Consider the following 26,380-nt stretch of genomic DNA (forward strand, 5'->3'; position numbering starts at 1 on the left):
TATCTCTGTTTTGTTCTCTAAGAAATTTTATTAACATATAGTGGATTTTCTATATACATCTTTCATATATGTTAATCTCTTTTTAAAAAATCTTTTCTTTTTTCTCTGCTTTGCCTTCAGGTAATTTCCCAAGATCTACATGTCCCTTTCTTCCTTCCTCCCATCCTTCCTTTCTCTTCCCTTCCATCCCCCTCTCTCTCCCTTCCTTCTCTCCTTCCCTCCCTCCCTCTCTCCCTTCTTTCCTTCCTTAAGAAAGGCAGACTGCCACATGCAGTACCTTATTTGGATGTATCTGGAGTCTTGAAAGCTTGACTACTCTACGTTCTCCTACTAATGGACCTTGAAAGCTTGTTTGGGAGGCTCAGCTACTGGTATACCCTCGACCAAAAAATCCACCTCTATTGGGAAAGGTTGTCTCTTCAACCCAGAACTCAGCTTTGGGAGGGATATAACTAGAGTGGTGAGGGAGGACAGGAGTCCCTGCCCAGCCAAGCCAGATCAGTCAAATGAACCCTGGCAATTGATGGGGTGACAGATGTTGCAGCCAAATGTCCCTCACATCCCTAAAATCTGTATTTCTTTCTTTTTTTTTCCCCAATATTTTATTTATTTATTTGACATAGAGACAAGCAGGGAGAGGGGGAGAGGGAGAAGCAGGCTCTCCACTGAAGATCTGTATTTCTTTCTTTCTTTTTTTTCAGTATTTTACTTATTTCTTTGACACAGAGACAAGCACGGGGAGAGAGAGAGGGAGAAACAGGCTCTCCACTGAGCAGGGACCCTCCCATATGGGGCTCTATCCCAGGACCCTAGGATCATAACCTCAGCCAAAGGCAGACACTTAACTGACCACCCAGGTACCCCAAGAGCTGTATTTCTGTTCACAAGTTCTCTGTTCAGTTTTGCTTAACCTGGACAAAGTTCAAAGTTTAAACTGTTCACTGAAATTTTATTTCATCAATTGTTTTTCATTTCTAAAACATCTGCGTTTTGTCATTAGAGTCATGTTCTTCTATGCTCTTATCTTCTTTTCATAACACTAATCTTTTTTTACATATATTTATTTCACAGGCCCTATTATCTGACATTTTCAGTCTAATCCTACAGTTATGATTACTTCCTTTTGCTTAAGGTGAATTGTTTTTGTTTATGTTTTATAATAATAGTGAGTTCATCTTTAGCAGGGTTTCATCTAATAAGGTCTTGTGAGATGTATTAGGGTGTAGCTCTCCAGAGCACTTTTATCTTTATTTTTCCAAATGGCTCAGGTATATGACAAGCCTGTGACCCTTCTATTGAGTTAATTTCTTAGATTGTAGATTCCACATCAAGATTTTAATTTAACCAGTATAACATCGTCATAGGCTCTTGGTTATAAAAGTCTTAGTTTTTTTGTTTGTTTTTTTGTTTTGCCCCTACTTAGATGCCTAGCATGAGTGTGACAAACATACTCCATGTCTTTCTGAGCCAGCTGTGGGAAGAATTAATTAGGCTTTCTTTTCTTTCTTACCTTTTTTTTTTAAACTAAAAGTACATTCCCTAGATTTATGTGAGCTGTCTATTTAAATTCTCCATCTTTTCTGATCAAATCTTCATCTCCTTTCCCTCTTCGTATATAATTAAGTCTTCAAAAACCACACCACGCTTCTCTTTGTGCTGCTAACCCCTTGTCCTTATACTCAGGCTTTTATTTCAATTTTGGTTTTGGCCCCTGAAAATACTCATAAATAGAACTTATGAGTTCTATTACATATTTACGAAGATGTTTGCTACATTAATCTGCAATACACAACCGTTTTATAGTTCGGGTTTTTTTTTTTTTTTTTCATGTTATCTAGTAGTACCTTTTAAATATGTAAAATTTTCATCACTTTTAGTCAACAATTACTTAGATTTACAGACATTTCCCAAATGTCTACACTTACCATTTCTTTACACATTTCAGTTCTTCTCCCTATTAATCTTTTTGCAAAGTATATTCGGTATTGTAGGATCTTTTTAGGGTTTTTAGGAAATCTTACTCTTTTAGATATAAAAAAGGTCATTATCTTGCCTTCACTCTTGAATGACAGTTTAGCTGCATATTTAATTCTAACTTGACAGTTTATTTTTCCTTATACTTTGAAGATACTACTTCATTGTTTTCTAGCATCTATTACTGCTAATAAAAATCTGCTGTCACTATAATTGTCATTTTACTATATAATTGTGAAAGAAGAATCAAGATATAAAACTGCATTCATCATGTAATTCTAAGTTTCTGAAAATACATGTGCAAAAATGATTCACTATCTAATTCCTAAATTTTCATTGTGATAGTTCAAATAGCAAAGATAACTATTATCTGAATTCATTCTATATCCAAGTTTCACATTGTAAGTAGTGGATATTTATGTAACTTTCTGGAAGCCAATTTAACAATATGCCAAAGGCCTTTGAAAAATATAAACCAGTAATTTCACTTTTACAAGACAGAGATAGACATTAATTTGCAAAGCTGCTGATTACTAGATTCCATATAAAAAAAAATGGAAGCATTATAAAGACCCAAAATATTTTAATAGAATATCATTGTAATCTTTAAAATGATTTTTTTGAAAAATTAATTGCATATGAAATCACATTATTTTATCAAGTCACAGTTAAAATTTTACTAGAAGTGTCAAACAATAAAAAAGTATCAAACAATATATTATGATCACATAGATTGAAGGTATAAGTACATGTATATTTCTCTGTATGCATCTCTGTAACTTGTTAAGAAGGCCTTTTTCTGAATGCTGGGGTTGCATGGAGTACTCTGTTTATTAATTTTTTTAAAAAAATTTCTAAGTTCTATATAGTGAAGAGGTATCACTTTTAGAATTAAAAATGTGGTCATTAACATACATTCACAAAATAACCCTTGGTACTAAATAGCTCAGAATATAATATTGTTTATCATATCATTAAATTATGACAATGGAAATACAGCTCTCTACAAATACTCTTTTTCTCATTCTCACAAATGAATGCAGGCTAGCAACAGTGCCTCAATGGTGATTCCACCAGTGCTAGGGGTACACGGTCCATTGAATGTCTTGGGCACACACACATAGGACCCTGAATCCCTGTCTCTTACTTATTCAACACTTTCTTGCTTGAAGTGTTCTCTGCTTCCCCAGTTACTTAACTGGTAGGGTACCTTCTACCTTTAATTCCTGACTGTTTCCATTATGTCCACATTCCTATCTTTCTCAGCTAAGGCTGCCCTTCTTTCCTTGGCTTTACTTTTCTCTTCATCCCCCACAGATTACTTAAATCAATACCCATCTTGGATAACCAGACTGTCTAGACCATCCTTTTCATTTCTACTCCTTTTTTCCCACCCACCTGCCTTTTCAGCTGAAAAGGTATAGAATGGTATTATACATGAAACCAAGTTATCAACCAAAGGTCTTTTTAATCAAATGCTTTTAACAATTTACCAAAAGGGAAAAGTACTTCATTGATGTTTCTATATTTTTAAAAAATTTGCAACATCTTAAATTCTGAAATGCTCTTTCTTTAGTGAAATTCATAAATGGAGTGAAAGATTTCATTTCTGTTAACATTATGAAACTTCTCATTTTTCTTTTTGCCAAGGTGAACTGATGTAATCCAGGATTTTGTTCTTTTCAAGAGAAGATGAGCAACTTTATAGGAAACCTTAAGGGAGAAGGGAAAAAAGTGTCTTGTATAACAAGTACAGCTTGGGTAACTGATATTTTTACATGAGGATTTTTGGCTCAATACAAGGAAGAGGATTTTATAGCCCCAAATAGCAATCTAAAATCCTTCAAACTCATATAGACAAGTTTGAATATTAGGGATTCTGTATGGTTTCTTTTCAGACCCAGACAAAATTGAATTTCAATATCTCATTAAAAAATTAATCTATCTTGAAAGAATACTAAATGATTATACCCAAACTGTATATAAATCTGAGTGTTTCTATGTTTTCTACCTAAAAACTACATATTGTTTTGATCTTAATGATAAGACTCGAGATGCACAATCTGCATTCCAATTTTGGTTTTGGAACCTAGTTGTAATATGTCCATAATCTTTCAAGGTGTTCCTTTAAAAGGGGTATTAGTATCTATTTTGGCTTTTTCACAGCATTACTGCAATGGGGAACATCAGATAATGCATATAAAAAATATACAGTTAAGCTTTCAAGAACTCTATTGATCCCTGTTTGACATCCAAATAGGACACCCTTGCTTATGAAATTTCACATAATAAATATATACCTCCTCCACGTCCAACCTACTTTCCTTGGCCAATAAAGTTTTCATGCATCTGGCTTAAAACACTGATCTTTTTACAAGAAATAGTCTACTACATTCTATGGGTCAAGAGGATTCTCTTTTAGCTGTCACTTTCCTGCTTCCCAGGTACTAAGATAACTGGTGATAGCAATGCCCCAAGACACCAAGATCACTTTATAATTTGCCTAGTGATGATATTAATAGTCAGGACCATAGCGTTTAACCTTTGCTGTGTGCTGACTGTGCCTCAGGCACTGTCCTAAGCACTTTTACAGGTATTATTCTATGTAATACTCAAACTCGACCTATGAGGTTGGTATTATAATTACCTACTTTCAACAAAGTGAAAACTAAAAATCTGGCAGTTTCATTCATTTGATTATTTAAAAAGAAAATGTGTTAAGTGCCAAGTATATACCACACACTGAGCTAGATGGGGGAGAAATTGCAGTAGTAAGGTTAAAAAGGTCTTTATACTCACAGAATTTGTATTATGGTAGACAGAAAGACAAGATAAACAGGAAAATATGTACATCTCAGAAAGTAATAAGTATTCAGTGAAACTCTGAAATGAATGGCTGCTTTAGAAAGTGGTTACTGAAGACCTTTCTGAGGAAGTGTCTGGGAAGATAAAGCCTGAATAACAAGAAAGGGCCAGTCCTATGAAGGTCAGCAGTCTATGGGCTGAGAGAGCAATAAGCAGAAAAGCCCCAAGAGGGGAACAGGCTGGGGGAATGATAACGATGGAGAGACGTGGACACTTGATTACACTGGTAACACAACATTTCCATCTTAACCACTGTTAGTTCAGAGGCACTACGTATACTCACATCATTGTGCCAACATCACCATCATTCATCTCCAGAACTTTTCCATCTTCCCAAACTGAAACTCCATACTCATGAAACACTAACTCTCCCAACTACCCTCTCCCTTTAGCCCCTGGAGCCCACCATCTACCTTGTCTCTGTGAATCTGACTAGTCGATGCACCTCATATAAGTGAAATCATACACTTGTCTTTTTGTGACCTGCCGAATGTCCCCAAGGTTCATCCATGCACCAGAACTACTACCACTGCCACTCCTCCTCCTCCTCCTCCCCCTCCTCTACCTCCTCTTCCTCCTGTAGACTTATTTCTTAGCATTCTTGTAGATTCATAGCAAAGCTGAGCAGAAAGTACACAGTTCCCATCTACTCTCTGGTTCCCCAACACACACAGCCTCCCCCTATAATCAACATCTCCCACCAGAGTGGTACATTTGCTGCAGATAATAAATCTACATTCTATATGGGAACAATTGTATAAGTTAAAAATCGCTTGGTCCCAAATGGAGTGTAGGAAAAAGATAGAAAACTAATTAGTAACATTGTTAAAAGATTTATTTATTTACTTTATATATATATAGGGAGAGCTCATGAGTGGGAGTAAGAGGGAGGGGGACAAGCAGACTCATCACTAAGCGGGGAATCGGATGTGAAGTTTGATCCCAGAACCCTGAGATTATGAGCCAGAACTAAGAGTCAGACGCTTAACCCATTGGGCCACCTATGTGCCCTTAATTAGCAACTCTAAATGAGCTCTGTCCAATAGAATGGCCACTAGCCACTTGCAGCCACTAAGTATATGAACATGGCTGGTCTGAGATGTTGTAACTGTAAAAAAGCTGTAAAATAAGCACCAGATTTTGAAGATGTAAGAAGAAAAAGTAAGAACATAAATGTCACATTATTTTGTGTCGGGTAATTGTTGAAATGATCATTTATTTTCATTTTTTTAAAAGATTTTATTTATTTATTTGACAGAGATCACAAGTAGGCAGAGAGGCAGGCAGAGAGAGAGGGGGAAGCAGGCTCCCTGCTGAGCAGAGAGCCCGATGCGGGGCTCGATCCCAGGACCCTGGGATCATGACCTGAACCAAAGGCTGAGGCTTAACCCACTGAGCCACCCAGGCGCCCCTATTTTCATTTTTTAATTTTAAAAAATTGAGGTAAAGCATACATATAATAAAAAATACCATTTTATCCATTTTTAAGTGTATATACCTTTAGTAGAATTCAGTATGTTCACACTATTGTGCAACCATAACTATCATTTATCCACAGAACTTTTCTCATCCTGCAAAACTGAACCTTCCCCATTAAACAACAATTTTCTACTTTCTGATTACAAGCCCCTGGCAAACACCACTGCACTTCTTATCTCTATGAATTTGACTGCTGTAGGTTACAATGACACTTGTTTGGGTTTATTGGGCCAAATACAGTAGATCATCAATTTTGATTTTTTGGTTTTGGGTTTTTTTTTTTTGGAAGAGAGAGCCTGTTTTTGGTAGGGGGGATGGCCGGAGGGAGAGGGAGAGAGAAAATCTTAAGCAGGCTCCATGCCCAGCGTGGAGCCTGATGCAGGTCTCAATCTCAGGACCCTGAGATCCTGACCTGAGCTGATCAAGAGTCAGATGTTCTAGCGACTGAGCCACCCAGGTACTCCTTAAATAAAATAGATCTTTAAAATTTATTTCTCCTTTTCCTTTTTAAAAATGTGGCTATTTTAAAATTGTACACATGTAGCTTACAATATATTTCTGCTGGACAGCATTACTTGCTTCATATGGCTATTTAAATTTAATTTCACATTAACTAAAACTAAATTTTCAAACCCTCATTTGCAGCAGTCAAATTTCATGCATTCACTAGCTACATGTGGCTAGTGGTTACCAATCTCAACAATGCAGATATCAAACATTTTTATTATTACAGTAAGTTCTGTTGGACAATATTACTGTAGAAAACCCAACTACATAAACAAAGAAAAATAAGGAAATCCAAAACAAGGTCAGGGTGGTAGTGCAGAGAGTTCCTACAGCCAACAAGGGAAAAATGACAATGAACTTATTAACGCAAAGATTAAAAAGTATTGCAAAATTTGCAAGTTGCGTTATTTGTTTTAAAACACTTGGGCAACAACAGACAGCTTCAGATGTTTTTCCCATAAAATCTCAGATGTTGCCACCAAATGTACAACACACTACTGTGTACTGTCATAAGTCAGCTAAAACATGTGTAAACATATGTCATGTCAGTCATTAAGAAGAAAGGTATAATTATACTTTTAAATGTGGCAAAGCATTTTGAAAGTGGTGTATAATTTTCTAGAACAGGAACCTTTGTGAACATATCTTTCCCTGAGTGTTTATACAGCCTGACATCTTCAGGTTTGTTCAAATCAAGAGCCCCACTGTGAACAAGCCAGCTGCAGACAAAAGAAGCAATTTATTCTTTAGGTGCCATTTCATTGAGAGAACCAGAAAGAAGGAGCAAGGTAGGCAGAGGCACGGACAGAAAATCAAGATAGGGGAGGCTACTAGCAGATCAGAGCAAGCAGCTGAGAACTTTTAAGGTCTGCTGATATTAAAGGAACGAGTTTTTACTAATTATGAACAAGAGGCTAGCGTAACAAATATGTAGTTTATCCTATAAAAGTTGTTGTTTTTGCATTTTTTACAGCTCTATTAAGGTATCACTGATATATGGAAAATAAAAATAAAAAATAAATAGCTGTTCATATTTAAAGTTACCATTTTTTGAGTCTGGATGTATGCCTTTATTACCATACGGTAGTGGATATCCTCACTACTGTATGGTAATAAACATACCCAGCACTTTGAGTTCTCTTGTATTCCTTAGCCCTGTGTGTGTGTGTGTGTGTGTGTGTGTGTATGCTAAGAACAGGTAGCATGAGACATGGCCTCTTAAAACATTTTTCAGTGTACACCCACCCCCTTGTTAACTAGATGCACTATAGTGTACAGCAGATTCCAGAATTTATTCATCTTATATACCTGTCACTTCATACCCATTGAATAAAAACTCCCAATTTCTCTGCCAGCCCCTGGCAACCACATCTTATTTTCTGCTTCTATAAGTGTGACTATTTTCAGATACCTCATATAAGTGGAATCATGCAGTATTTGTCCTTTGGCGACTGACATTTCACTTACCATAACGTCTTCCAGATCAATCCATGTTGTTGCAAATGGTAGGATTTCCTCCTTTTTTAAGGCTGATTTTTATATGTGTGTGTGTGTGTTAATATTGTATATATTTATCTATGTGTGTATATGTTACATATTTACATATGTGTATATTAATATATGTTCATTTACATATGTGTATATACGCATACACACATCTATAATTTAACAATGTGGAATCATAATTTAATGCCTTAATAATTTTAATATTCATTATTATTTTAAGCTAATATTTAATATTATTAAACTCAATAATTTAATACTTTCTAAAAAATTTTTATTATTTTTTTGACAGAGAGAGAGAGAACTCACAAGTAGGAGGAGAGAGAGGAAGGGAAAAAGGCTCCCCAGTGAGCAGAGAGCCCAACACGGGGCTCAATCCCAGGACCCTGAGACCACGACCCAAGCTGAAGGCAGAGGCTTTAACCCACTGAGCCAACCAGCTGTCCCAATAATTTAATACTTTTACATATTTTTATATATATTCTTTATCTCAGATTCCTCTGTGGATACTTCCTGTAGTTCTTCTAAACTCTCCCTTGGATTAGATTATGAATTCTGTTTTCCTAAAGTTTTAGCCCTTCTGCTTATGTCTCCCATTCAGTCTACTGTTCTGAAAATGCTGTGATTCTTGATCAATGCTCACCTTTTCATCTGATATTCTTGGTTTGTGTATATTATTAAGGATAAGGGAGCACCTATCTGGCTCAGTACAGTATGTGACTCGTGATCTCATGCTAGGTGTAGAGATTACTTAAAAATAAAATCTTTAAAGAAAAAGAGAAAAAGGATGGCCTATGGTACTTCTTATTTCTTTTACCATTAGGGCATGGTCATCGAATCATATAGTTTTAGGTTTGAACCACAACTCTGTTAATTTAAAAAAAGAGTTATTTATATATATAAATATATATGTATTTATATATGGTACTTTTGTCAAGTGGAGTTAACGTTATAGTAAAGGTTACATGCATATAAAACCACTTATTACCCCTGGCTCACAAGGCTATCACTACCTGCTACTAGTACATGAATGAGAAAGACAGACATGTAAATTAAATAAACTAATTAGTGGGGTATTTTAGGGTGAAAGATCTGGGCAGGGATTTTGGAGGGGCTTATGTCACATAGGAAAGGTCATGAGGGAAAGAAGTTAAGTCATGTTTATAAGGGTTCATCCAAGACTACAGAACTGTCAAGTGTTGGATCTGGCATCTATCTGTTCTTTGAACCAGGTGGTTGGATTTCACCATGGTATTATCTGTTCTGTATTATCTGTTACAGGAGATAATACGTAAAGTCTACACTGGCACAACTGGCTGGAGGAAATCATGTCTTGACAAATGGGAACACTCACTCTATTAGTTGCCTGTGTAAATGTCTTGAGTTAGGGCCTCTTGTGGTCACTCGTGACATCTTCCTCTCCATTTCCCGGACACACATCAGGGAGAACACCCCTGCCTGGGGTAATGGAAGAAGAGGGCATAGGATAAAGAGAAAAAGCCCATTGTAGAACCCAGAAGCTGCATAAAACTCTCTTCAACTTATAGATCAGAACTTAGAAATACCCTCTCTTCCACAAGCAATACCCACCCAGCCTTATCTACTAGACATTAAGATTTTACCAAGGTATGCAGTCACACCCAATAATCTCAAAAATACTATTTCAATGTTATGAATCCTATTTCTCTTCTAGAACGAATGGTTCTTCCCAACTTGGAGAATGTTATCTGCAAGCATTCAGATCAGAAACCCGTGGATTTTCTAAGTAATTTCACAGCTTAGATCAGTTTACCCTTAGAGAGGCTATTTTATAAAAGACCTCTAGAAGCACATTTTATTATCTGATCTGTCCAAAGTGCTTCCCCAGTTATGCTTAGAGAATCTCCATCGATATGTCAGTTATTACAACAGACTGCACGATAATGGGACCTTTTGCAGAGAAAAGTCAGTGCATTAGCTAAGACTTAAAAGCCTGTCTTCTGGAACCCTTTCCTCATTTCCCTTTCCATTGTCCTCGTTCTGTATTATTTTTTTGGGGGGGGGGGATGCTCCCAAAGAGAGCTATGCCTGCTTTGTTTACATCATAGAAATATAGGGGAAACAAACAAATCAGTACACGAGATAATACGTAAACTCTAAATTCGAAGTTTTACAGAACTAGGATTTTACTTTAAAAATTATGCTAGGGGCGCCTGGGTGGCTCAGTGGGTTAAGCCTCTGCCTTTATCTCAGGTCATGATCTCAGGGTCCTGGGATCAAGCCCCGCATCGGGCTCTCTGCACAGCAGGGAGCCTGCTTCACCCTCTCTCTCTGCCTGCCTCTCTGCCCACTTGTGATTTATCTCTCTCTCTGTCAAATAAAAAAAAAAATTAAAAAAAAATTATGCTGTTAAACCTATTCCTTGATAACATAGCTTCTTCATTACCTAACAAGGCAGATTGTCTTTTTTTTTTTTAAGGTTTATTTATTTTTTATTTTATTTTTTCAGTGTTCCAAGATTCATTGTTTATGCACCACACCCAGGGCTCCATGCAATTTGTGCCCTCCTTACTACCCACAACACAACAACATTTAAAAAGCAACGCAGTTTTTATCTTGTGATGAAATTCTCTGTTTATTCTCTGTTTAGCTTTGTCTCCCCTTTAATGCTAGAGCTAGACTTCGAAATAGACATTAGTCAAGGCCATAATGACAATTATAGAAACTGAACAAAAAAAAAAAAAAAAGAGTTCTTTTCCCTGCTAGATTAATGGGGAAAGCTTAAACCTCTGACAGCAAGATTTTAAAAGTGAACATGAAAATCCCTCTTACTAGGTCACTGTTACTCCAAGAAGGGCCTGCTGAAAATAAGAAATTCACAGCTATCCTGCTGACATAGAGAGAAAGAAAACTTCAAAGTAAACCTTGAAGAAATGATGTTTAAAGCAGTGGTGTTGAGGCTTGACCCAGTAATAGATTTTGAAAGGGTGTTTGGTATCTCCGCGGTAAGTCAGGGTGTCCAACAGACAACGCTCCAGACCAGAATACAACCAGGCTGAGGCACCTTAATAGTGATATTGATTGACTATAAACAAAGACAGACAAAAGTAACCAGGGTAGCAGAGAAAAATGTATTTTGGGGAAAAGGTTATTATCCTCCTTTGGGATGACTAATACCACCGCTATAGAAATTCATTTTACAACAAATGTTTTTTGTGATCCTACATTGTGCCAGGCTCTGGTGAAAAGATACATTTCTAACCCTCAAGGCATTTTCAGGCTAGTTTATGTGTTTTAGGGAGGTCGGTGGATGGAAGGAAGAATCCATGGCCTATACACAAAAAAATCCAACCTGCTACTTTAGCATTATCAGTAACCCACACTCTGTTGAATTGCTCTGGAAAAAGAACTATACCACACAGAATGACTCCCATTTTGTTTCTGTCACAAAATAGCTGGGTAACGTAAGAGTAATCACTTCACCTTTCTGGATCTTAATTTCCTCCTGGCCAAATACGGGGCAATGGTGGGGGAGGAGGAAGACAGTAAACAAAAGTTATATCTAAATTTCTTTTTATTCTAGGGCGCCTGGGTGGTTCAGTTGGTTAAGTGTCTGACTCTTGGTTTTGGCTCAGGTTGTGATCTCAGGGTCCTGGGGTCGAGCCCCACACTGAGCCCTGTGTTGGGTTCTGCACTTAAAGGGGGAGTTGGCTTGTCTCTCTCTCTTTCTCTCGCTCTCTGCCTCTTCCCTCACTCAAACACACACACTCTCTCTAAAATAAATGGGGAAATCTTTAAAAAAAAATCTCTTTTAATTCTATAATTTAAATGTGGTCAGGAACAGATACACAACACAATAGTGGGATGTGGTCTGTGACCATTTCTATGAACAGAATACAAATTCACTCTTTGCAAGAATCAATTTGTACAGAACTCGTTGGTGGGGCTAATTAGGGCCAATGTCCCTTTCCTCATCATCAGCACACTTGTTCTTGGTTTCAGGGTTCCTGTCTCAGAGATGGACAGAAGTAGCCCACCCAGCATCAGTCAGGGGGAAAACATGAAGCTGAGTGAAGCCCCTTTTCCTTTTGGGATGGATATTTTCCGAAGACTGGGATTTCATTGGCTATTTGGGAGTTATCCAATCTGGAATAACTCTAAGAATAGACTACCTACTGGGGGCTGCGATTTCTTGTGACCTGTATATAGTTAGTTGCCTTCCAACCCTTGCTCCTGTCCAATCTGCAATAGCCGGAGTATCTCCCAAGCAGCACACTGGGTGAATTGTAGCTAAAAAAGTAGAGAAGAACCCCCCAAAACTTAATCGGGACCCTAGTCTCAAGGAGGTGACCCTGTATCTCGCAGACACTTAGAGGACTTAAGAGTCATCAATTTAAATGTGCTTAAACCAGAAGTCTTCTAGGGCTTAAGTGATAGGCAATAAAAAAAAGGTAATTTCATTTTGCAATAGGAATGGTGAAAAAGGCAGCCCACATGTGTCATATCCAACCAAGAAGTGTCTTCAGACAGCAAGCCAGGGCTATTGCAAATCGTAACTCCACACCTGGCTATGGCTATGACAATGACCGCTCGGCCAGCTCCAGCATGCTTCACATAAGCAAAGCTTCCTGGTGCCTTCCTGTAGGCCCGCTGCCTGCCCTAAAACTTTTGGGCTTGGATGCCCAGAATAGCCTCCTAGGCCCTCATTTAGGTAGTCACCACCCTGAGCAATGGGCGGTGGAAGATAAATGTGCTTCCTAGTTCATCTCCTTAGAGGATAGTTTTGAGATGCATTTCATTAGGCATCCAGAAGGTTCCACCAAACTGAAGAGACATTCTTGCATTTGCTTTCCTCATCTACTCCACTCTCCTGCCCCTCACTCCCACTTCTTAAGATCATTCCCAAGCCACCTGCCTTCATGTAAGCTTCTGTCTCCTGCTCTGCTTTATGGGAATCCTTGGGCTATCCATGCACAATACTTGTGCTTCTACAGGTTTACCAATGTCCTTTTAACAGAGCAGAATATACTTGGGGTGGAGTAGGGGTGAAGAAGGGAGAGGGGAGGTCTGACAAGGAGGCTGGAGGAAGAGACTTAAGGATTGTGCTGCAAATGTGAAATTTCCTTGAAGTTGGGTGGCATTAAAAATGTATGTAAATTTTGCATTCTTTACAACATTTCCACATATGTTTTAATATTAAAATATTAACTCTAATATCTCTATAATAACTAAAGTCCTACATTAGCCTATTGGCTGGCCTCTACACTCCCAGTACTGACATATCCAAAGTATGCTTCATAACATCCTACAATGCAAATCTGATCAAGTCATCCCTTTGCTTACACCTGCTAAAGGGGTAGGCCATTTGATGAAGTTGCGATGAAGTTCAAACTCCCTACCGTGATTTATTAGGTCTTGCATAATTTGGCCCAGGCTGGTCTCCCCAGTCATTTGCTATCTTCTCCCTGACATTTATCATCCAGCCATAATGAATTTCTTTTAATCCCGGAAGGGCTCCATGTTCTCTTGCCTCCAAGCATTTGTTCCTTTTATTGAATCAGTCTGAAGTCCTTACCCCACTGCTCCCGGAGAGCAGTTTTTCATTCCTCAGCTTCTCCCTTGAAAAGTGAATCCCCATCTTTATCTGAGTTAGATGTTCACTCATGGGTTCCTGTTACATCCTAATCTCTTCCATCATCATACATTTAATCCTTTTGTTCTTGCCTATTAGCCTGGATCTCCTGTGAACGAAGCAGAGGGCAACAGGCCACCCCATGGGTCCCTGCTGCTGAGTGCCTTACTCAGTACTGGGAACCAAGCTAATGACGGCTAGTTAGGGTCTTTGGAATCACTGAGTTCAAATACTGTTTTTCACACCTGCTGGCCATGTGACTTTGGGCAACCCTTGTCAGCTCTTTTAGTCTTTGTTTCTTTATCTGTAAATTGTGGAAAATAATAATACCTGATTACAGGACAATTAAGAATAAATGAGATAATTCACGCAATTTAGTACAATGACTGGCCCACAGAAAGCACTTAATAAGTGACAGCTACTATTATTCTAATCATACTAATTATAATTATTAGATATTCAATATATAAGGATGAATGACCAAAAGAACAGAAAATAAAATACTTCATACTTTTGTTAATGAACAGCTTAGGTTTTTACCATCTTATCAATTTCTTGGAAAAGAGAGCTGAACTGAAGAAGCCAGCAAACCACATGCAATTCAGGATGCAGGACATTTTTTATTACTGCTCCACTGTCACAAATGCACATGCCTATGTGAACTTAATTAGCATCTATTTCTCCAGCCTTTTTTTTTTTTTTTGAAACTAGGTAACCAGAATAACAAAGGAGAATGTAGCAGGCTGAATAATGCTTCCCCCCAAAGATGTCCATGTCCTAATCCATGGAATCTGTGAATATATTATCTTACACGGTAAAAGGGACTTTAATAGATGTGATTAAATTGGGAGCTTGGAAGGGGGAGATTATCCTGTATTATCTAGGTGTCCAATATAATCACAAGGGTCCTTAGAAGAGGCAGGCAAGAGAGTCAGAATCACAGAGAGAGGCTAATGTGATGATAGAACCAGTGTAAAAAAGGACTATACGTTGTGAAGCCAAGAGTGAAAGACTGAGGATAGCTTCTAGAAGTTGGGAGGGACAAGGAACAGACTCTCCCTTGGAGTCTCCAGAAGGAATCACCTCTGCTGATACCTTGAGATTTTAGCTCCATGCAGACTCAGAATGTGGCCTCCAGAACGCTAAGAAAATTAATTTGTATTGTTTCAAGCTACTAACTTTGTGGCAATTTGTTACAGTGGCAACTAGAAGCAAATGCAACTTTGAGATACACAGAATATTCACGACAAAGTGATTTAGCACCGTATCTTTGAATTTCTGTGAATAGAGGCATTGACGGGCATGAACTTAAACCGAAGGGATCATCTCTTGCAAAGAGATATAAAGAGGACCAAAAACATTCTGGAGATATAATTCCATCTTGGGCTGGCTATTGAAATCAGAGGGAAGTGCTAACCTCTTTTTACTCTAAACTTAAGTATACACTTATATATATATATATACTTGGATCCACGATCATGCTGTGTATGTGGCTCTATATTTTAATATATGGTAAAACTAGCCTTAGCTCATTACTTTTCCCTTCAAAGAGTTTTTATTTCTCATTTATGCTTCCAGGTTAATTTGAAAATTCTGTCATCTTACCACAATATTACAAGTCTTTTCCGGTTGTAGTTGATGTTAGAGGAAATTTACAAAGTATAAGGATCTTCATTTTATTGAGTCTTCTTATTCATGGACAATATATATTTACACATTTATCCAATTCTTCCTCCATGTGCCTCAATAAAATGTTAGCTTTTCTTCAAGATATGTCTCCATATTTAGCATTTGGTTTATTTTTAGGTATTTTTCTTGTTCTTATGAATGGGAGATCTTCCATTATCACAGCTATGGACTGAATGTTTGGGTCCTCCTAAAGTTCACACGTTGAGGTCCTACCCCACAAAGTGATGATGTTGGGAGGTGGGAGTCTCTGGTAGATGATTGTATCTTGAGGGTGGAGACTTCATGAATGAATTTAGTGCCCTTATAACAAAGGCCCCAGAAAGCCCTCTCATCTCTTCCACCATGTGAAGACACAATGAGAAGATAGCCATCTTTCTACGACCCAGGAAGCAGGATCTCACCAGACACCAAATCTGGTGCTTTGATCTTGAACTTCCCAAACAAGGATTCGGAGATATGTGAGAAATAAATTTCTGTAGTTTAAAGGCCACCTTGTGTATGGTATTCTGTTATAGCAACCCAAATGGACTAAGATATTCACGTGGTCTTTTTCTTTGCTCTGCCAGCTTTCTTTTGTTGTCAGACAAGCTCACTCTTGATCTCTTCCTTTTCTACATTTGTCCCCTTGCAGAGTCTATGTTCTCTCTGATTTCCATGAGAAATGCATTTGTTGTTCACAATCTTTTTTTTTTTCCCTTGGGTTAAATATTTTGCTAGAGTAGAATATCTTTCTCTTGTGTGCTACATTCCTTTCTTCTTTGCTTTCCAGTTTTAAAAAAATTTTGTCTTCAATGCTACCTTCCATTTTTGTTTAATAAGTTTATTTCTGATGGGTGCAATTCTTTTTTTAATTTTCTTTTTTTAGAGAGAGAGAGCCTGCGAGAGCTGGGTAGGGGGTGGTGGAAGGCAAGGGGACAGAGGGAGAGGGAGAGAATCTCAAATAGGCTCCAGACCCAGAACGGAGCCCCACACAGGGCTTGATCTCACAACCCTGAGATTACGACCCGAGACTAAATCAAGAGTCAGACACTTAACTGACTGAACCACCTAGACGCCCCTCTGATGGGTGCCATTCCGAGCATTCTATTTACTCTCTGATCCTGTATAGTTTTCCCTCCCCCCTTCGATTTCTTACTCCATTGCTATCCTTATTTTAGAAAAAATCTTATTAGAGGTCTGACTACAACCCCATCCCCCATCCCAGATCTCCAGCAGCTTGGAAAGGGCAAGGTGGGGTACTATAGCTATCCTGGAAGTTGTAACTGATAAAACAGATTGTTCCCCAGAAGAGTAACTTAGTATTAAAGTTCCTGTTTTGTGATATCAGATTTTGGAAAGCAGATGGAGGTCTGTTCCCATAATTCCATCTACTGAGGATATCAATATGCACACACCATTAATGGGATCATGTTACCAACATAACCAATTACAGAAGACCCTTGGCTCCTGGCTTTTACCATATATCCTTACATGACAATGTAAGAGTATTTTCAACTTTTATTGAAGATTTATTTTTTTCAGCTGACTTGCATTTTTTCTCCAATAATACATTTGTGTTAGCACATATATGAGACTGAGTGACGAACATAAAGTCATGTTGAGATGCAGATGCTGTGCGATAGTTAGCTAGTAATTTTCACTAGTAAAGTGACTTTCATACAAACTAGCATCTCAGTCTATGCCAATTTAATTTCTTGTCACAGCGAAATTATCAGTCACTCTATATCACGGACCTTGAGTATTCTGTAAGGATAATCAAAATTGTGAATGCTCATCTTGAATGCTGAAGGTCTCCTATATTCACTGTAGCTTCCCAGACTTTGAAATTGCATAAGTAGGTAAGATGTTTCATGATAAGCCTTGTAATGATGCCAGTTCACCGTTTTTGCAGATAGAAAGGAGTTTGGAAAGTTAGTTTTATCATTTAAGGTAAAAATCATTATGTATGCAGAGATAGCTATCATATAAATAGAACTTAACCCTTCTGAGAAGCTCCTATTCATAAAATAGACCCTTTTCCCCATATAGCTATAAGGAAAATATCTGAAATGTGATTTAAGAGTCCAAAGATTAAATAGAAATGCAGAAAGACAAGATGGGGAAAGTTAGAAAAGATTTAGTCTATACAACTTTTTATGTTGGTTACTCAAGTTTTCCTACTCACAGGCCCAGAGCAGCCACTCCTTCCTGATGATCCTTCATGCACTGAGATTTGCACATAGAGCTGAAATGAGCCTGGCACAGAGTGTAAAGGTCACTAAGGAGGAAGCCTCCAGAACGCAGCTCCCTGCACAGGACTCATGCCTCACTGGTGTCGCGTCACTGCACACAAAGTTTAAAATCTCACATCTAAATGCGGGGAGAAAAAGGATTTCTGGAAGAAGTCTTCCTTTGTTCCCCTTGAAAAATATCATCCCTAATTCAAGAATCCAGTGCAACTGGTATTTAAGCAAAGTTCCTACAAAGAAATAGTGAACAGATAGAACAGGCAGACGGTAATGTCCTCTGAGACATTCAATAAGAAAGCAAATGTAAAGATGACTTTTTTCCTTCAGAGAGGCCACCAAGCAGTTTTCCAGTGCCAGGAAATACAGAGCAATGTGCCCTGAATTTGGTTCCATCTTGCGCCGTGTCTTACACTTACTGCGACCTCTCTCACTCCTCTGCACGGTCTCATTCTCTGCTGTGTACAACAGAGACAAATGACCTCTCACAACACAAATAAAGAAATTCCCTACAAATTTAAGAAAGACTGTTATAAGCTCTTGGACATCGATCCCAAGCATCCCATTAGACTGCAGAAAACCTTGCTGGAGGAGAAATTACTAGACATCAGCAGGCGCAATTTTATTCGGGCACTAATATCCTTGACTAAGTACATGGCTGCGGTATTCTGACGGATGAACCTGACCGCTGCTTCGATGACCTTTACTTATCTCAGTGAAGTCAACAGTGATGCTATTTCTTTGACTCCCAGTGTATCCCGTGGTTGTGCTCGTCACTGACAGATCTGTACAGATATATGTCTTACTTCACATCAGAATGAAAAGATGAATCTTGAAGGAAAACACTCTTGAGTTGACATTTAAACAAGTAATTTGATTTGGGGAAGAGGAATAATTTTAATTTATTGTCATTTTGAATCTCTATCATCCTACTGAAACCGAGAGCAAGGCAAAATAAAGCCTTTCAAAAATACCTGTGTCAACACAGAGGTTGTGTATGAGAAATGTCCTTGCTTTCAAGGATGGGGTGTACTAAATTAACATGGTTTCATACTGGAAACACTTGTGTATGGGTTTGTATGTGTATATTTGCACAGGTATGCATTTATATACCTAGAGAACCCATATGTATGAAGAACAAAATAGGAAACAGAAACAATTGATCAGCCTTGGTTTAGAAATGGAGTTACTTATGCATAGATTTCAACTTTTGAATGCTTAACTTTTATAATGAAAAAATTTAAATACTGATATTTATATTGAAATTCTAAGGCACAAACGATTCGCACGAAGAGACCCCCACCCCTACATTTCCCTGCCCTTATATAAGGCCCTGGACCACGGAATGAAAGAGAAATAGTAAAAATCAGGAAAGCAACCACCGAAACCAGTTTGAAGTATACATCCTTCCTTTCTTGCCTCCACGCTTCCTGATTCCGTCTGCTGCCTGCTTCTCTGCAGTCCTGGCCAATAACATGCTTGGGATAGAATCGGAACTCTTTTCAACTGGAGTCTCCCATATGTTCATTATAGAAAATGTGTTTGCATTTTCACTGCAACACAGCGCATATACTGACGCTGCCTGACTGTGAATTCATAGCTGGGAGAGAAGAGGGACTGGCAGATGAAGTGAAAGAAAGTTGGTGAGAAGTAGAATTCCAGCCCAAGAGAGTTTCAGAGTTTCACAGGACTTTGAGGCTCCTGTGCTTGGCACAACTCTCATTATAGAATGCCCGGATTGTCGTTTTTCCCCTGCTGTGGCCCCTTTCCACTCAGACGATAATTTCAGCACTTAGGGCAACATGAACTTTCTCCGCATGGGACCCTACACGAGACTAATTTATGTTTGGCTGAAAGCTGTCTTTAAAGTCATTTTCTTTTTTTCCTAGCCACTGACAGTATTGATTCTTAGTCCATGGATGCCTACAGATTCAGTGTCACTGACCTATTCCACTTCCCCTCCATGTTATGTAGATGGATGGACCGACGGACGGTTGCATGGATGAACGGGGGAGGGGGAGGGAGGGAGATAGAGAGCAAGGTGACCGCATTTTTGTCCAGCCTTGGGATGATCTTAGAACCAGCTATTAGAGAACACATGGGAAAGGTCTCACAGACAAAGAAATGAGAAAACTATTTACTGAATCCAAATTTCCATGCTGCTGCCCATAGGCAGCTGTGTGGGGCTTTGCAGCACCTGTCTTCATGAAGTCCGTGACTCTCCTACAGTTTCTAACTCCTCTGAATCTCAGCTAACATTGTCCTATTTATGACCAAATTGATTTTGTTACGGATTACTCCAGATTTTTGGTAGCCCACTATATTGGCTTGCTAGGGCTCCCATAATAAAATATCACAAACTGGGTGGCTTAAAATAACAAAAAATGTATTCTCTCGTGCTTCTGGAGATGAGGAATCTAATATTGAAGTTCCAAAAGGGTCATATTGTCTCTGAAGATTCTAAGGAAGAATCTTCCCTCGCTTCTTCTTAGCTTTTGGCAATTGCCAGAAATCCATGGTTTTTCCTGGCTTGTAGATGCAGCATTCCAATTTCTGCCTCCGTCTTTACACGGCCATCTTCCCTCTGCTGGTAATTCTGTTCTCCACATGACCTTCTTCTGAGGACACCATTCACTAGATTTAGGACCCACCCTAATTCACCATGACTTCTTTTCAACCATTACAGCTGCAATGACCCTATTTCCCAATAAGGTCACATTCTGAGGTTCCCGGTAGGCATGAATTTGGGGGAGACACTATTCAACCCCCCACAACCACCAAGAAACAAACAAATCTTTCTAACATATGGGTATCTGTTTTAAAGAGTTCAGAGTAAATGCCCTTGTACAAGATTTTTTTTACATACATGCTTTTCCTTTTTTCCCAGCTATGAAAATATTTCCTTGATTGTTTAATGTACCCTTCCACAGATTAAATTTCTAAATTTTATTTTAGTTGTGAAAGAAAGATTTAGAATGTTTCCAAGAGTGATCCCATTAATCTTGATTATTTCTTCAGAAATAAAACGTGTGAACCGATGGGACTCGAGTTTAAGAATTTATGGGGCCAGTTTCACCCCTTGACCCTCTTCCGTGAAGCTGGAAATCAAGCTATGCCACGTTCTGGCTATTACTATTAGCTGCACTCCATATCCTCATGCCTTTCTGGCCCTCCTCATGCTGTTCCTTTCCCAAGCCACGTACTTCCCCCATCATTATTATCAAAACACTCCCCATTCTTCAAAAACTCAACTGAAGGGCTTTTCACTCCTCAGTTCTCTCTTTCTTACTCAACCTCTCCAAAGTCTGAATTAATTATTTTGTCTTCTGTCTCCTCCTATGAGAGGCCAGTCTATGTATGACCTCAGTTTCTTTGGGTCCCTCTCCCTGCACCATGTCATGGTACCAATAGCAGTTCAGAGAATTTATCTTGCTTTTTTCAGGCCTAGGTAAACTGAGGATAATAGCATCTCCTTCTATGTAAATTGTTTTAACTAATGCTTGACATCAAGTAAGAAGTCAGTGAACATGAGTGCTCCTCGGTAATCATTTTCTTCGTTGTCCTGTGGTTATTTGTGAACAAATGTGCATGTTCCACTAGACAGGGAACTCTTGGAAGCCAGGGGCTGTGCCTCATCTAGCTTAGCGTACCATATGCCACCAAGTACATGCTTGTTGTGTAGCTGTGCTCAGTACATTTTTGCAGATTTGATAGAGAAAGGAACGCGTTTCAGATTCTTCTGAATTCTTAACTAAGAATGACAATTCTTAACTAATGACAATCTTCCCCTTGTTTCCGGATGGAGTTCTAGTAGAAATTTTTTCTGTCTGCAACACATCACACATGAGCTGCATGCATCAAACATCTTATTTTCTTTTTTGATGCGTTCACGGGAGAAAGCTTTTAAAATAATTGCCAATAAGTTTGTGTTTATTAGGCACTTAATGTGTACTAGACACAGACGATACGTTATCTCAATTTCTCATCCTCACAAGAACTATGCTTTTGCTATTATTCCCAGTTTACAGAAGTTAGAATGAAGCTCAGAGAAGCTAAACCAGTTCCAATGCAGAAAGCCACATTTATAACAAGGCTGAGCTGGGAACCTAGTTAAGCTGGCTCTAATGTCCTTAATCCACTGCCCCCCCCATTGTGTTACCTTCTTTCTTTCTTATTGTAACACTACAAAATAGTTCAGAATCAGGAGAAATTTCTACTATAATTCCAATACTTCATCACAATTGCTATATACATTTTGCATATTATTTCCTTGTCTCCTTCATTAGCTTATTTTCTAGAATTGATATCATAGTGCCCACACGAATCTCCAACTCGCTTTCTTCACTATCTCAAATGCTTTTTCACAATGCATTTATCATAGACCATGCACCCACTGTCACCATTTTCCTTTCTCTTTGAGTGACAAAACATGTGGTCAAATAAAAATCTTGGTGTGTTGTTCATACTGTATCTTGACTTAATTTGGAATTTTTTTTTTTTTTTGCTTTCAGGGAAGAAGGAGAACTCAGATGGAAATACAGGGAAATCACAAATGAGAGCACAGTCACTGCCTGAGACAAGATGTTCTGTTATTCTGACTGAGAAGGGATAGTTTCCTGCCCTCTTCTGAATCATATTTTCACCTCTTAGACACCCTTAGGTTTCACTCTCAGCAGAAAAGGGAAATAAAACAAACAAAAAAAGCTATCACACAGTGCATGCACGCATACGCATACACACACACACACACACACATACACACACACACAATATACACTGAGAGAGAGAAAGAGAGAAAGAGGATAAAGATCCCAATTAAACTTAAAAGAAAAGAGTGGAAATTATTGAGTTTACTGGGTTAGATCTATTTTAAAATTAAAGAAGACTAGAAATTATTAGATTCCCAAAAGGAAGAGAAAATCTTAGTCTGTGTGGCAGGTAAATTCCTGAATAATTATTTAATGACTTACATTCACTGTTGTGGGGGAAAAAAAATCAGGAAGGCTGAATATTCTTTGTATTTTTCCCTTTTTTGTGCCAAGAGCTTGGTTAGGCTTTTGGTTTGGGGACAGTTGGAAAATCAGATGTTTGAGGACAAATGCATTTCCAGGCTTCGTAAAGCTCATATTCATGGAAGACATTGTGCCAGGAGATTCGGGGAGAGAGCAGAGCTCCTCTGGGGTGAGTGAAAGGGAGAAGAGACTGATGGGAGCCAGAGGATGAAGAGATAATAAGAGAGAAGGGAAGAAAGGGGACTATTAGGAACAGGAATGGGATGGGAGAAGAAAGAAAGGAGAAGGTGCTACCTTTGTGGTTCTCTACTTTCTTTTGAGTGGTGAGGGCAACAGGTGACATTAATTTTAATAATGCATTTTAGTTCATCTAACATATTAGAGGTAGTATCATTTCAACATGTGATCAATATAAAAATTATTAATCAGGTTTTTTTACTTTCATCATACCAAGTCTTCAGTATCAGTATCAAGTGTGTATATAATAACATCTCAGTTCAGACTAGTCACTTACTAAGAGCGTTGTGTGGTTGGTTACTGGTTATTTTATTGGACCGCACAGATCTTTGTAACAGATATCTGAATTTCTAACTCTTGAAGTTACCCTAAAGATTATTCTTAACCTTGTGTTATCACATTTTATTTTTTTTTAATTATTTATTTGGCAGAGAGAGAGAGAGAGAGCCAGATCACAACAGGGGGAGCAGCAGAGGGAGAGGGAAAAACAGGCTCCCTGCTGAGTAAGGACACCCCCTTCCCCAACTCCTGGCATGGGGCTAGATCCCAGGACCCTGGGATTATGACCTGAGCCAAAGGCAGACACTTAACCAACTGAGCCACCCAGGTGTCCCAAAATTATCACACTTTAAAAGTGAAATGAAAAAAATATTTAAAGAGGTCAGCAACTAATCCAAGGACATGAAGCAAAATAACTCAAATCTGAGAGTCTGGAGCCATTATTACGCAAGTGTCTTCAATCCTGGAGGAGTGACAGATTTGCTTCTCCTTCATAGGGGATGCTACCAAATATCCATCCTCCTCTTCTTTTTAATAACTCGACTATAATATTGGTGTGGAGGGAAGAGGCAGTAATATGCTTAGCCATTAACCTACAATTCTCAATTTCCCCTGTCTAGGATTGTTCTTGAGATGAAATTCTGGACAATGGGTTCAAAGCCAAAATGTGAAGGCAATTTCAGGGTAAATTTCCTTGTGAAATGATGTCTCATCTCCTGTTCTTTATTGTTTTCTTTTTCTACATGCCTATAATGCAGACTAGAGGTGAGACTGCCGTTGCATGATGCTGGGGTGACCATGGGAATGAAACCCATGTTCTACGGATGGTGGATAAGACAAACGGAAGGGGAGGGTCAATGACATGGAGCTGGTGTGTCAGCCAGGGGCTATGATCAATATTTTATTATGCGACTATAAGCCCTTGTATGGTACAATGTAATTCTTGAGTGATATTTTCATTTCAAACATCATTAAATTATTGCAAGATCAAAGACTTTTAAAGTAAAACTTCCAATGAAATACTGACAATTCTCAGTAGGGTAGTATTTATTAGTAAATATGCCAAATATAGGAACAAAAGAAAGAACAAAAAGAGAAAGATGTATTATTTTCCCTTTGTAATATATAGTCATGAAAAGATTTTTTTTTAACCGCCTCCCCTGCCGTCTAGTTTACTGGAACAAAATATGTTTATATCACACAGCAGGACTAGAGCACTATGTTCGTGGACGTCAATACCTATTAAATGGGGAAACGCTGTGCTGTCTTCCAGGTTAGTAATATACTAAGAATTATGAGATCTTGGTTCTTTTCCTGGTTCTCTTACAAACATGTTGTCTTTGGGCAATTCAAGTAGCTTCTCTGTAACTCAGGTTCTTATCTATTAAGCAAATAATTAAGGTAGTGGAATCCTGAATTCCTTTGTAGCTTTAGCATTCTTCAAATCTACAGAAGCACTCCTTCCAGGAGACAGGATTCACAGCCTGATTTCATTCCATGTTTGGCCTTTGGGGCTGTGCTAGTTTAAATTGTTAGATTAAATTTTTGGCAGTGATAACTCTTAAACATCCACCATTTGCAACTCTGACAGTGTTCCTTCTGCTACGGAACCTACCCTTTTAGAAAACTCAACTTATTCAGCATTGCATAAAGCACCTTCATAAAATTTCAAGTGAAAAGGATTTCGAGGAAGTCAGATTTAGTACCTATTTTTTTCTTTCAGAGGTTCTGCGAAATTATTTTTAGTGAGCTAAGAAAACAGGGACTATTGATACAATTTAGCATACTCTGTGTGTGTGTGTGTGTTTTACAGTATTAGTCTCATTTCTTCAGTTCTTTTTACTATTAGGCATTATTGAAAATTCTACCTCTTTTCATTTGCTCTTAAAAAAAAAAAAAAAAACCCAAAGAGTCTTTTTCCAATTCTGAAAACTCTTGGCTAAATACTGGTGCTATTTTCAACTTATAGTAACTGGCAACCTCACATTTTGTAAAGTTCAAGAAGAGCAGAAACTCATATTGTGAATATGCTGCTCTAGCAACTGGTTAGAATGAACAGGAAGCAGACAATGGAAGGCAAATTTCTGGAAGTCAACCCCTCCTTGCCTGTAAAGAATAGACATAAATGAAGACTCTTTTGTGCAACTCATCTTTTAGATGGTCCTGTTGAAAGAGGGATGGGACCCACCTCCACTCATTCTTCTTGCATCCAGATTACCTATTGGAGGTCCTCCTGAACCTTCTATTATACTCCATATCATTTTAGGTATTATTTAACACCACTGCAGCAAAAAGCATGCACCTTACAAGATGCCTTTAAACCATGGTTCCAAGGGAGACAGTACTGACTAATGGTTGTAAGTGTGGGAATAGTAGAAAAACTTACACTGAAAAACTCATTCACTCTTTATTAAGTCTTAATTTTCTAGTTTCCATTGAGTCTCTACCTCATACTGGATGATTGTGATCACTACATAAGACACTGCATATAAAATGTTCAGTCACTCTTCGTATGGTCAGTATTCAATAACCGATAACTGTATGTTAGTATTCTTCTTCTTCTTATTATTATTTTTACATTGTTGTTTGAAGTAGCAATAATATTAATAGCACTAATATTTCTCAAAACAGTCTTCCTTAGTAAAACTGTCACTATTTGCTGTCTTAAATACAGAGAATCCCAAAGAGTCAATCAAAAAATTGTTAGAATTAATGAATGATTACAGTGGAGTGGCAGGTTACAATAATCAACTCTTGGAAAGCAGTGGAATTCCTTTACACTAACAACGAAGCATCAGAAAAAGAAATAAAGAAAATCATCCAAATTATGATAGCATCAAAGACACTAAAATACTTAGTACTAAATTTAATTAAGGAAATTAAAGATCTGTATGATGAAAACTATAAGACTTTTCAGAAAGAAACTGAAGATACAAACAAATGAAAAGATAGCCTGTGTTCATGGATCAGCAGAATAAATATTGTGAAAAAGGCTATAC

Source organism: Neovison vison, chromosome 9 (genome assembly GCF_020171115.1).
Source record: "Neovison vison isolate M4711 chromosome 9, ASM_NN_V1, whole genome shotgun sequence".
Classification (NCBI taxonomy): domain Eukaryota; kingdom Metazoa; phylum Chordata; class Mammalia; order Carnivora; family Mustelidae; genus Neogale; species Neogale vison.